Genomic DNA, 15,248 nt, shown 5'->3' on the forward strand with positions numbered 1-15,248 from the left:
GAAATCTTTAAATTAGGGAACTTTTAAAACAAACAGAAATTACAACATTCGTTTCTAATGTCACACTTTGTAGCAAACTTTAACAGTTATGAAATGTAGAGCAACTGTATGCAGAATATCACATTGCACGTATCATATGGAGCTGCTCACCTTAGTAACCCAATTAAATATTAGTCACAACTATGCATACCATCTGACTTCGTAACGATCTCGTGAACTAATTCGTGCATAGACTGACTATTGTGAGAATATACGAAACTTTCGGGTAAAACTAGTACTGTTAGTATTTTTGGTCCTTTGTCACTTAGGTTGAAGCTGTGTCACGAAGTTGACTACAAACATTGCCGAAGCATTTGTGTGTGGCATATGTGTTTTAATTATTAACTACGTGAAAACTGTAACTTGAGAACTTTTCGACGTCGTCCAAATTTGAATAGCAATTGTGTTGAGAGATCTATGAACGTACAAAAACTATCTCAGACCTAATAATTACATGTTACACGACAATACTTTTCATATACTCACAAAAATTGATTCCCACCACACTAGCATTCAAGTTGTTACATAGGGTTACCAAAAGGACCAGAAACTTTTTGTAGAGTCGTTCAAAGGACCATACTCGAGGTCCTTTAGCACCCAGACCCTGAACAGTTTTGTTCACATGTGATGCCACGCAACACTAATTAGATTATCCTACATCGTGGAAACTATGTCATTGTAATCATTGGGCTGCTAATGAGAGAAACACGTCTGGTCGTTGTAAAATTTGTGAACCGTTAGCTAGCTGCGGGATATCCCGTAGTAACGCATGCATTCCATCGATAGCAATAAAGTACTCCGAAATGCATGAACTGTGAATGGTATATAAGGTCGATATGAAAGAATTAGAAGGTAGTCTTTATCACAAGCAAACTATGGTTATAGTTTTCTGGTAATTGAAATCCTTATCCGATTGAAATATCTAAATTTAAAAATTAGGTAGTAAAATTTTACCGAATGTAGGTAAATGGAAGGAAAAGTTGTGCAACCAAAAGGATATTTTATAATGACAGTGTCACAACTTAATAATATTGTATTAATTAATTTTGTGGTAAACAGTGTCAATGGCTGGATGATATTAACCTCAAATAGGAAAATTGGATATTTATATCGTCATTTACTATTGAAATGTTTCCGTGTCATCTTTTATGATTTTGTATTTTGATACGTTTCTTGAAATAACAAAATTACTCGAACTCTGATTTTTTATCTCATAATAAATTTCTTACTTATCATAATATATTCAGATGAACAAACTACTACCAGATACCAGACTCAGCACGAAAATTTGCATACCACTTATATTTGTATACGCAAAGATCACAGGAGTCCTAACCAGGAGAAATAGAGGCGGCCTGTATTACACAGCTATTAGTTTCTTTTTTGTTCATCGAAACAATTGACCTTAAAATAACTAATTACCGCTAAACAACACTGAATGGCGTTCAAGTTCATGTTACTTAACGTAATTTTATATTTACACTAATATTAATTCTTTAGTAGATTTTGTATGATTTACATACTATAGTTTTATTTCGTACCTTCAAGAATAAAGCTAGATTTAATGATGTAGAGAACGCTTTAGTTGCTAATTTAACTTTTAGAGCAGAAGGTAAGTTATGTGGCTTTTGTGTTGGATTTGAAATTTCACTCAGTTTGGGAGGTCCTTACATCTAACATTGTCTCTCTCACTTTAGAGTATACTATGGCAAAAATATTTGTATTTATGAATGTAATTTTTTATTAAGTTTAGGGAGTATTGAAGAGTGTATTTCATTAAATAGTTTTTCGACTTCTAAAGTAATCTTGTTAAATAAAATAAACAAAGAGCGTCTGGTATTTGCATTTTCTCTGTCGTCGTAACGATCATACAATTCCATAGCTATTATGTCACCATGCAAGACATTAGCCTGAGCTGAGAAATCTCAATTTTCACATAATAACGACATTACACTATTACAGTGTGAAACACAATAAAAAAACTAATTTTCTTACATTAAGGCTCTAATGTAAATATGTTTTTTGATTAGTAGCTGATTGTTGTCGTTTAAGGCATAATTTACTATAAGGACCAGGGTGACCAGGCTTTTTACAAAAACTTTCAAGGGTAGTCTTGTTACCAACGCTGTATCAGTTTTTTAAGCCGATATATTTTAAACGTTACCTTAACAAGGAGATAATTCTAATGCTTAAATACATTAATAATAGGAAATGAAGATTTTTTTTTCGCCTCTTAGGACTAAAAATAAACGAGACACATTTAATTCCTATCGCATAAAACACTATGGACGAGTAAACTATACAGTTCGTAATTCTAATATAATTTAATTGAAATGGCCATGAACACAGCACAGATAAAATGTGTAACTAGCGCGGTTTTATTTAGAATTGACACTTTATTCTACATCTACCTACTTTACACGAGCTGTGGTTACTAACACTTGTAAGGAAAACATTTATACACGAATATGACTTTTGAGATGTTTGTGGTTAACTTATCAAGTAGACAAATGAGGGAATGTCGCCTTGGTTACAATTATAAAAAAACGTTTCTACAAAACACACGAATTATAAGGAAAAACAAATGAATTTTACGAAACAGTCGGATATTCGAAATCTATTGTACGATACAATGGTACAGAGACTCTTGGTCATCGGACAAACTATTCATTATGAGCTCTTGAAACTTGCGAGCCCAATGCAGCTGCATACCTACAGAATATCGAGTGAAACCACTTTTATAAGAACGGTATTAAGTTATTTGCATAGTACTTGTTCAAGACCTGTTTTTGCCCTTGCAGCTTCTCATTGTGCCATAATTAATAACACTTGAAACCCGATGTTATCATCTATGGGAAAACAGCGCAAAAGTCGTTTATACACTGCCGATACCTTGGCAGACTTGGCTAGGCACTTGGTTTTTGTGATGTGATTAAAACTCAAGGTGTCTAGGTGAGCCGTTTCAATGTTGTAATTGTAATCGGAATTGGAATGCAATCGATCGTTGCGCTTACAATCTAACGGGCATGTTCTTTAAGTGGAAAAATCTAGCTAGCCCGCATGTAGACTAAACATAAATTGTTAACGGAAAGCGAAACAAATGGTTACAAACTTAGCAACCCATTCACCCCACAAGCTTTGTTGTCAAAGCTTCTAAAATTTGAAGCCGTTGTCCTCCGAGCATCACAATTTATACGATAACTAGGATGTATAAAAACGTAACCGGCAGTAGCAAAGCCATCTCATGCCCCATTCGTGAACATTATGGCATAAAAGTACCTAAGGACCATTGTTTACAAATGCTTTCGACCACAAAGTTTCTATCTACGATCTATTGTTTGTTTATTTTCATTTCTTACTGATTCTGTCTTTACACAAATGTGTATTTAAATTCAAGTAAGTCGACAACGGTCTAACAACTTAATAGATAATATTTAATACGTACATTGTTCACAAACCAACGTTTTACAAGGCCATCATTCATAGATATGTATCTATACAGACTACGTATAATAATAGTATATTTTACAATGAGTATTTTGTGGCATAACATACTGTATTGAGATCACTAATCCAAGGATTGTTTTAAGGTTGCATTGCAAAAGAGCTTGATTATTTAACATTGTTTGACTTAGCTCGCTTAGTTTTCACGTGTTTGTGAACTCTGAGAGATGTTAACGAGTGTCAAAGTTTGCGTCCAGGATTACTGTGTTACGAGTGTTCATACACTCTTTAAGCTATCAGGTTAAGACCAATTGAATGAATGGCTCGTCAACTGTTACATGGAAACTGTAACTTAATTTTCAATTGGTATTCAAGATTCCAAATGTTAATATTTACATTAAAATGAAGAAAACATATTTATTTAATATAATATTTTTACAATAACTGCTTCATTAGTCACGTAATGTCATGTTCAGCGTATTTGTAAAGTGTATGAGTATTCATAACAATTGCAACGACTCAAATTACTGCTTCACCAAATATTATTGGTTAAACATTCCAATACTTATTGATATTTGTTTAAGAGGTTTAAAAAATGATATTTACTAAATAAATGATATTGCTTAACAGTCGAGAATAAGTTTTATGGAAGAAGTACATCTATTAATCAGTATATATAGTATATACTATCTCCTTATATTATAACTAACCTATCCATGGTGTCAGTATCGCCAAAGCCGTTATCGATATAATTATAAACTCCTCAACTATGACTGACTAGACTAGCCTTTGTAGGTCACCATAGACTAGGAAGAAAAGCTATCCATTGATCCACATACCTAAGTTTAATGTCACCTTTACCTATGTTGTTGAGACGTAGCATTGAAAATATAGATAGATCCAGGCAGATAAATCCCTTAAATACATTATGGGATGATATGATGAGAAATCTTTAAAGGTATAAAGAAACCTATTTCTCTATGGGCGTAATTGTTCATCGTTGATTAGTCTCTATCCAGATATTCTAAGGTAAACTGACTGGTCGTCGGACTTAATGACTTCTCTGGACATTAATAGAATCATTAAGAAGTAATATTATGTTCATTACATGAGAAACTTTACGTTGTGAGATCAAGGATCAAGATTATATTTTGATGTTTATTAGTTTTTAACGCAAATGTAAAAGTACGGTTTCATTGTTTAAGGTTGTTGGTGAGACTGTACACTGTCACTCTTGCCAAGATTGGATTATGGATGGGTGACCATCTCCAAAAAAACTGATATTACTCCGTGTTCAGTTTAAAGTACTACTCGACACACTAATTAACTTGTCGAGATGCTCAAGAAAAAATATATTTAGAAAATAATATATTATTGAAGTACAAAAGAACGCGCGAACATTATTACGGCAAATGCATAAGGTTTGCGTCTTACATGTTTCTTTCGCAGATCATACGAGTACTATTATAGATAATGATGAACAATGACTGAACTTTAACTGACGCACAACTGATGTACCTCGTTTCCGTTCCGTTTATAATGTGTGGTGTGTAGCGAGCAGATAACTTAGGCGCCTATTACTAAGATATAGATATCTAAGGTAATAACGACTCTAATAGAAATCATTAAGGATCATAATTGTAATGAATAAATTATAAAAGTTATCAATTATTTTAATTACGATTATTTAATTCTAAATTATTGAAAGGCACTGTCACCTTACACGGGTATTGCCTACAGCATATATTTCTAAATTGAGGCCTACGTAAGTCTTGTATAAATGTTGAAGTTATTAATTCCAAAAATAATCAATACATGTACGTATATATAACGCGCAATATCTAAATAATACAACCAGATATACTTTCACGGTACACACAAAATTTACGACGCCTCTAAAATAACATATCGATTCAACAATACAGGCTTCGAGTCCAGCCAGGGACACCCTGACATGTACATGAAAATCATTTCCTTTCAGTTGCAGTCCGTATAAAAGATCACTACAAGTTAAACAAAACGATTTGTTTCAAATAAGACGTTGACAATGGAAACAGGAAATAGGTTTCTGTTTTCAACGACAAATACTGAATTGTCAAAACAAAGGAATATCAACTTTATAAAATTCTTGTATAAAATCATTTCTTTTATATTCGAATGGAAACTAAATAAAGTCTAAACTCGCATAAAGTGAGCGAAAGAAAATAAAAGTGATGGTAACAGTCGGTCTTACGGAGAACAATGGCCGCCCGCGAATATTTTGTCAACAATTTTTAACATTGACTGGGCAGGCATTGTTTGAAGTAAGGAGTTATTGAGAAGGACTAATATATTCACTGCTAGATAGCCGTTGGATGGATACATTCATATTACATCTTCTTTTGTTTTAATTATTTCTTTCAAGCTCATTTTAGACTACGCCACATATCTTGTAACAGTTGCTTAAGAAAACAAGGATGTAATGCTAATAAAACGAAAGATGTGTAAAAGAAACCGCGATGTTAATAATTAGGATCCTTCATTTGAATTGTTTTTTATTTAAATGCTAATTCTCCGAAATATATTAAAGGATCATACACATTTTCCAACCATCGGATTTTTCTCTATACTTGTTTTATCTTATTTTTTATTTTCATGGTTCTAGAACAAATAGAGGTACATTTTTAATGTCATACTAAGTAACTCAGATGTACCATTTTGGTATTAGTTTCAAATTTCTACGTCTTTGCGATGTTAAGACAAAATCTTGTCTTTCCTGGCGTCGTACGACAATTGAAGTATTATTTTTCCTTTACAGGTATAGTTCCCTAAAATCCGAATACTTTTTGCATCTAATTTTAGTATTGACAAAGCATTCAAATATTTATTTGAATATTTAGTTTATTCAAAATATTTGGTTTAAAAACAGCAAAGAGTATTTGCTCTGTTATTGGGTATTTGATAACCACCGAATGTTTTACTCAAACAAATAAATAAAACTGCAACCTCTATTCGTGATTTTCAAATATTTTTTTTTTTTTGGCCACTTTATTGCCAATCCATGCGAAAAAACTAAATGTTTGTTTATCCATACGCGTACCTAAGTGTGCTCAGCAACAGAAGTGGGATAGCAAATTCGAATTACAAAGTACCTATATGTGTTTTTCGTTCATTTGAATACAGAAGTTATGGTAGGTTAGGCTAGTAATAAATTATAATTATTCTTATTAGGACAACAGAGAGGTTAGCCGAGTGGTAAAGGACACCGCGCTAGATCCACTGAGCGACGTGTCGACGATTCGATCCCAGCGTAGGACAAGAATTTGTGTGATTCACAAAGGATCTGAGTTGGGGTGTATTTTTGCTTGTGACCTAAATATTTGCAAAACCTGCCAAAGTACAGGGATGAAATTCTTTCGAGAAGGAGTCATTTTAAATTAAGAAAGGGAGAATACAACTTTAAAATTTATTGAGTAAGTACTGTTCGTTTAAAAATTTGTCCGTATTAATTGACTTCTGGTGCCTATTGTACCTAATAGTGTATTGAATACTGCATAAGGCTTTGTTGTGCAGTATTCTTACTACGCACCTAATTTATAAATGCCTTTGTTTTATAGACAGTAAGTCACATTGCATTTAAGGTTATCCTAAAGTCAGAGCTAGCTGATAAAAAGACGCGCTGTTGTATTATCTTCATAAAACTGATCCTTATCTTTCATTTATCTAGTTTGCAAATAAACAGCTTTAATAATTTAACGAGATCGAATGCAAAAAACTAGTAAACTGATGCTTCGCATAAGCATTGAATAATATTTTTCATGCCAATTAAATTTAAACTTTAGTACTCAGGTAACTAGGTCAAGATATCCCTGACAGTAAACTTCACAAAGCATTACTTGGATCTTCCAGATCGCTTTATTGTGTTAGAATTTCTACGTATTACAAAGCAAGACTATAAATTCGATCTTCATAGTAACTTATATTCCCAGTAAATTCCTAACAGAGTTTATCATATTGCGTTTTTATACAAACATCACATCGGTCAGGGCAACATAAAGTAATATTACTAATCCCACATGGTATAGTAATAGACTCAACAAGTGTTTATGTTTTCGCAATGGCACAAAGTTTTTACATTCCCATCGCGTCTGACATAACGCACTGTTCCCCGATAACAGTGACGTGTAATACAACATCAACTGTTGACTAGTGAAGTCATCAGCGCGAGACTCTATCAAAACAAAAAGCTGTAATAACACCGCCTCGCAAGCTAATATAGAACCTAAACGTTAAACATAAAGCCTTATTCAGATTACGCAACGCTGGCAATTACGACGTTTCGATCGATTAATTCTTGTAAAGTGCTGATGCGACGCCAACTGCAAAAACAATCTTACACGTATGTATTTTTTAAATGTAGAACAAAGAATAATACAGAACACATTTTCATAATACGAACAGTTCTTTGGTAATATTATTTAGGCGTGCGTGATACATGTAAATAGAATATTGAACTTTTATAGAAGGAACTCTAATCAATGTTACGCAGCCCTAGAATACGCAACGAGTACAATATTGCAAATGCATGGGTGTGGCATCATTTTCAACGTGTGACTTGACTCTAACTTGTCAGTTCAATATATTGGAGCATTTCGTCAGCGTCAGCGCTCGGCGAAATGTAATTTGTCTGCCTGACCTGGATTGATATCTTCATTAATTACTCAAAATTTCCTATAACGCTAAATTGATAAGCTTATTTGTTCCTACAGATACATATGTGACTAGACTATTCTATAATAAAAAATAATATCTCAGTCTGTGTGATACTTGTAATTACTGCGAACTGAGCTATGTTATTACAATAGTTCCACTATTCTCACACACTTATCAAGTATTTACGTAGAAATCATATTCCATCTCGGTCCGACCACCATTAAAACGTCACACGTGTTCATGCATAAATAGCGCTTAATTTTTAGAAGATCTGAATATTTTTTATTTGATTTCCAATCAATCCATTCCGTCTATTGCAGTCCCATATGAACATACTGCCCCCCACCTCCCAAGTCGCGACAAATCACCCACTCATGAATAAATCGATATGTAAGTTCTTCAAAATTTAATACATTCTTAAATAATACTAACTGGTCTTGAGCGGACCGGAAGTAAAAATTCCGGATATTAAAAAATAATAATAAGCCTTTACTACCCTCTATGTCAGTGTAGTGACAGAGAAACGAAACAAAAAAGGGACACTTGTGCACGACGCGACACCGGGATGCACAGGGTGTTGTTTTTTTATCACATTACTTAGGTACCTACTCCTGTTCACTTCCGTCTCATTGAAATGCCGGAAGAGCTAAGTATTTTCTTGTGAATGTGGCATCAAGTGGGATGGTTTATGAGAAAATATTTTGTTAGATGAGATTTTAATTTCTATAGTGAACACCCTTGCTTTTTATCCAATCATTTTGCGATTTGACGTTTATTTTCGACAAAGAAGTCTAATTACGGTAAAGGATTTTGCGTTCATGACCCTCTCTGCTATACTTGAGACAAAAAAGAATTCTTATTATTCATATTTTATTAATTCAAATATTATCTTACGCCGCTTTAAATCTAACGGCATATTTACTTACGATATTAAACATGGCGCATAACGTGGCAGCGTTAGAAAGACTTGTTTTAGCAGACACAAGTTTTTCTAGATTTCTCTTCCGCTCGGCTCTCGATAAGTTTATGCCGCACCTAGCTTTTACCCTCTCTTTATGGAGCTTGTTTCAAGATCTAAGATGAGCAGCATTACTTGATGGACAAGTCTTTCAGCAGTCAGCCATCTTAAGTGCCAGTACTTACCTACCTACCTAGAAAAGTATTTGCATAATGGCTTCTCTAATACTGTTGCAAGAATAATGTCGACCGTCTCATTTTCTAGTTTATAAGTCTTTGTGTAGCCTTTGATGAACTTATTACGTACTTTTGATGTAAAACTTTTATTTTAAGTAAAAAAGGAAAATTATTTATTAGAACCGCTTGCAAATAATGCACCTGCATTACAGAAAAGTTTTTCTCTTAATGAAGTTGTCGAGGTGAAACTTTATAGGTCTTCAAATATTAAATTTCTGCGCTTTTTCTAGAATCTTTCTTTCCGTCCGGTCTTCTGCTAATTACGAATACGGGAATATAAAATTCAATACCGAAAGTTTAAATCATTTATCTTTAGAGTTAGACAAAGTGGGATACCAATGCCGAGTTTTAATTTGATAATAAATAAACGCAAGAGGGAAAGCTCGCGACAGAAGGTACTTTCTAGTTACAAGCCACGCTACTATGCTAAAGACATACTTGTAAATAGCAGAATGACGATAAAAAAAATGATCATGACGATAAGACATTACTAATTAGAACCCTCACAGAATCCGAACCTTTTTTGAACCAATCGTTTGGTCTGTTTAGGTTTTAAGATTGCAATCATGATCTCTAACTTATTGTAGTTCGTGAAGTAATGTAAACCTCTTTGGAGATTTGTACTGAGCTCGTTTGGCCTCTTTGTGCTTCTAGCGGCATAAAGCTAACAATGTACTCGAAGCAAGAAAATTATTTCAGGCCGGACGGCTTTCTGAATGTCTGATGTGTTATTCGAAACCTAGCCGTCAATTTATTTGGTCCAGTATGCGCGCTTTAAGCCTAACACGTCTCGCACTATCCGTAGGGAAAATGTATGTAGCCTGTCCAAGCTATTAAGTAGCGAACTGACGATGATTTTCAAGCAAAACACAGCCACCCCCGGATCAATAAGCCGAATGAGATGATAGTACTAGCCAACATCACGTCTGCCGTTCATATATGCCCCTTAATATCAGCCGTGCACATACGGCTGCTTGTTCTCAATTATCGATCTAAAATGAACCAGTATTTTATGATCTAATTAATTTATGAAAAATATCAAATTGGTTCTAACTGATCGTTGTACATCTCTTACAAGACTGAATATGCATATGTATAGGTGAACAATAGTATCTGTTAAAAAAACAGCAACCCCAAAAAAATAACAATATTTTTATTTTAACTGGATTTACCAAAATTTATAATCCTTTTGTGTTAAAAACAATTCAATTAAGTTCACAGCTTTTATTAGTAAGTACCAATTCCATTAGCTTTTATAAGTGGGAATCCTGAATTCCATTTTCATGTTCTGAGTGCCATCACTCATTAAATGACATTTGACAATCACACCGACCTGTCATTCTTCATTTATTGGTGGTATATCACAACTACATTTGCAATTTCACATTCAAATTGGGAATCCGATTTTCCAGGGCCTAATGGATAGGGATGCGATTTTAAAACGGTAATTATGCGGTACAGATAACGTTAAACAGCTTTTAGGGCTGCATTAAAACCTCCTTCTGTTTGTAATGGTACAATGTGCCTGCATTAATGATTTTTCCGCCCATGTTCTTCGATTTTTGCCACTTTAATGGCCCGAGTTCTTTTATTGAGTTTAAAATTAGTTTTCAAAGCGTAATGAAATGATAAATTAATGATACGTAATGCAGTTTCCGTAGCACCTAAGTTTTCAGATACTACTGCTATTCAATCCATTGCGACATATCGAATATTTTTCCTATTACCCTGAAACACATCTTCAGAAAATAACAAAGAATTAGAACCTTATCGAAGAAAAATACAATAGACCTCCTTTCATTATTTCTAGTAAAAGCTACTTACATTTTAAAAGCGTCTTGTAAACAAGAAACAATAGAAAGTCTATATGAAGAAATATGACAATAGTAACCCTACACCGTCGCGTTAAAGGGCATCTTCGTAAAAGCTGTATTCACTATTAACACGTTGACAGTTGACGTTAGTCTAGTCTATTGTTTAGCCCGTGCATAGACGCCAACCGAAGCTAGTTGCGTCTAGACTTAGTTGGAAAACTAAAATAATAACTACGGACATTTCAAAGGTCAAAGTAATAAGGGTGACAAATATGTTACGATATAGTTGATTATCGTAGACAATACGTAATTTTGGTAAGTTGTTTTGACAATTGATCAGCTTTCCAGAACTATGGTAAGTATCTTAGAACCCCGAGCTGCATCGCAATCTCCGTTCACGGTCGAACTTTACGGATACTAAAGTTTGGCTTTGATCTGGCATTTCTCTGTATCGAGATTCACTTATCGATTGTCAACTGATAGAAGTGGCTAAGTAACTACCAACAACTTCGATTTTATGCAAAGATCTTTCGATTTTTCAAGGAATGTAACTAACGATCCAATATTTATGCCAGTCTGTATTTATGTCCGACCATGTTTCCTAAACGGACAGTTTGTTGGCCAGCGTATGCGCGGACTAAGACGAAAAGCTTTGACGCTCATCCGTGCGGTAATTGACTAAACAAATATGGTAAATTTATTTACTGCTGGCTAATACATGTGGGCAGTCCTTTACAAAATGCATACAGCCATGGAAAACACGGTTATTACGCAAACAACGGCCAGTTTATTACAGTATTTGAATATGGAACTAACTAGGGGGACATCACTGATTATACGTTACGTTTTCGCGCTTCAATCAAATGCTGTTATTACAACATTATTTCAAAAGCGAGTGTTACGAGTATTTCAGAAAACGATATTGATGCGTTCCTGAGTTTTTGTCCGCTATCCGTGCAGTTATTTGCATGAATGAAAACAACTTTTACGGAGAATTCGTTCGCATGTTTTTAATTAAATGCTTTCAACTACTAATTGGTACAATATTTGAGCAACATTCATACCATTCGATAATTGAATGATTTTTTTTCTATTCCATAGGTTCTTTATCATTCATAATGTTAACGATTTGTTTAATTTTTTAATCCGAGATGCCTGAAAAAAGCCTGATGAATAGATATGAGGAAAAAGCAGTGATTTACTCAACTCAAGGATTTAAGAAGAACAAAGGCTTCGTAATTATTGCTATAAATTAATAGCTATCTTATAATTGACTCTTAAGAAACAGCAAGGTCCGATAGCTGACTATTTGACAAGATATGCTTTCTTAAAAGGTAATCTCGAAAGAACATGACAAAGACAAAGACTTAGTAAACATTTTTATGATCTTAAATGTCTTGGTATTACTAGAATATACTAGTGGTTAAAAGTCTCAATACCAAGTACCACGCTTCGAGCTGCGGGTTTGATCCCAGCTCGCCACAAAATATTTGTGGCAACCATTGAGTTTTGACGATACGATTTGACCGATAAATCCTCCTTGTTTAAATTATCGATTATAATTTCCAGAGTGCAAGAAATATTTTAAGGCTTCATCAATTATGTAAACCATCTGTCAGTATAACACCCTTTTCTAACCTTGCCGTACCGACGGTGTTCGTCACTCCAGCCGTCGAAGCAGCCGCTTCGGAGATAATTGATTGAATCACCACTCTTACGAACTGTCCATCTCTATTTATGAACTAAGGGTAAATAATTTGACGCGCACAACCCTCCTCATAATTTCAGGCAATGACCTTGCTTTATTCTACCAGTTGTTTGATTTGTGGCTTTAAATAGGTAAAGGTCACGTAAATCCTTAAATGACAATTTCTAAATTGCCTGCATTTTAGATGAAAGCAAAATGCTCAACTATCTAAACTCTCTTCACTGTTAAAACGTTTTAGTAGAAACTAAGAGCATCCACGTGACGGGATTACAAAGAATTTTTCTAGTATAAGAATTTGAAACTAAGTGCACAAGATGTGATGTAGCATGTTCGCTATGTCACATAAATGTAGCCTGCGTGATGCACCCAGCGAGGTCGCAATCTCAATTTATTCTAATCACAATAGCAAGCAAATTTTCTATGCCGTATTCCGTGCTTCTAGTAAAGTGCAATCAATTAGTAAGATAGCTAGTTGCAAGATTTATGGCACAATTATTTATTAACCTTTGTCGTGACGAAGATGACGACTCCGGTAAACCTTCGGATGTTTTCCACAGAAAACCATTTCCGATACTGCATTGTGAGATTGCAATAAGGTTTCCTAATTGTCCGGTGGGATTGGTGGGAACCCCTTCAGATGCATTAATAGAAATTGAGGGTTCGAGGAAATCTGATTTTATAATTTCCTCCACCGGGTGTGACACTCGGGCTGCTACTAATCGAATTAGGTTAATAAGGCCGAGGCTAGATTTACTAAGAAACGGAAAGTTTTCTATGGAGATAGCTGACTGACGAAATAATAAGGAGTGAAGATCCTGAGCGGTGACCGAACGATTGTGGACGGAAAAGGCACGGTCTTGCAATTCCGCCGTTCGATTTCCCGTGAGATAATTTCTAGAATATTTTTGCTCAAAATCGGAAGAAGCAAAGGTGCTTTTTTCCGTTATCATTAACTATCAGTGTTGTCAGCAGAATGCAACTGAAGCTTACAACCTGCTTAGTTCAATTATTATATTTCAACGATAAAGTCTAACGTGTACCTGAAATAGAAAAGAATAATTGAAGCAAACAACTCATTCTATAAGTAGCCTTTGCAATTGTAGACAGACATCCTGTTTGATATTTCTACGTATAAAATAATAAAGTAAAAGATTCTTTGTCTAATTATTTTATACTAATCTATTAATAAAAAAGGTAGACGATCAATAAGTCTACATTTTTTCCGAAGGTATTCTGTAAAATATGAAAATACTTAAGACTTTTAAGAGTCCTTTCTTTCTTTCGTAGTTTTTGAACCCGTCGCAGATTTTTTGGAGGTACGGAATTCCTTGAAAATATTTTTCGTTAACAATTTGAGTAAATGATACGAAAGCTTACACGTAGCTAGGTATAAAGAAATTAAACGCGCTAATGAGGAATGAAAACCAAGTTTGATAAAAACTGCTTTAATACTGACAACGATTTGCCGTATTTCGGGAAACCCTTTTGGTCTTGCCTGAATCGGATGAAGTCTCTATTTTACGCGGAATTGTGCCTCTTCGAACATTACAGCCAACTAAACAGAATTATACAATTAATTTTAATGCTACCTAATTTTCTTGGATCGTGTGTTTGTCTCGGCTTAACTTCTTTGTGGTTTCCGATTTTCGCCTAGTCTTAAACATTCTTGTAAACCCAAACTAGTACACGTAGAAGCTAGATCGGAGAAGGTAAGACCATTATACTTTATTGAAAAAATCTAGGACCCATAAATTGTCTTAAAATTGAAGTGCCCAATGTCTTAAGATAAAGAAATCTAAGCAAAGACGGCTCAACAGGTAAGGCACTTGTTGAATATCACAATTCTAAGACGTACTGAACACCGCCTTACAAAGTAGAGTCGCGGACTACGGTGCAGCCAGCTGCCTATTCACAGATTGTTATCTCCAAGTTTTTATGTTTTTGAACAGGAAATAAGTGTAGGCAAGGGAACTAGAAGTTTATTCGAACATATTTCAAGTTACTTGACAGTAAATTGCTTGCTTAAAGGATGTTCAAAGCAGGCAAATCGGTAAGTGAAAACTCTATGATTGGAACCCTGAAGTGCTATTAGAAGGATATATCTTGCACTAAGTAGCGTTTCTGCGCAATTTAGATGCCGCTAACTTAGTTTTAAATAAGACGACGACGTTCAAGCTTAAGACGTTGAGATATAATTGTATTAAATGTCACGGTGGCTCAGCGGCTCTATGTGCGAATTTGCTTTACGCATGAGGCTGTAGGTTCGAGCCCGATAGCCTGTATCGATCGAATGTAAAAGTTCAAAACTCTTTTGCTTTTTCTCATTATATATCATTGATATAACTTTGTGAAGAAAT

The 15,248-nt window shown here is 34.5% G+C and overlaps 1 protein-coding gene across 1 annotated transcript in view; it reads right to left on the bottom strand.

The window, feature by feature from the left end:
- LOC113507132 (epidermal growth factor receptor) overlaps positions 1 to 15,248 on the bottom strand; it is a 118,040-nt gene that overhangs the window by 101,380 nt on the left and 1,412 nt on the right. The window lies entirely within an intron of this gene.

The sequence above is a fragment of the Trichoplusia ni genome, chromosome 1 (assembly GCF_003590095.1).
Source record: "Trichoplusia ni isolate ovarian cell line Hi5 chromosome 1, tn1, whole genome shotgun sequence".
Taxonomy (NCBI): domain Eukaryota; kingdom Metazoa; phylum Arthropoda; class Insecta; order Lepidoptera; family Noctuidae; genus Trichoplusia; species Trichoplusia ni.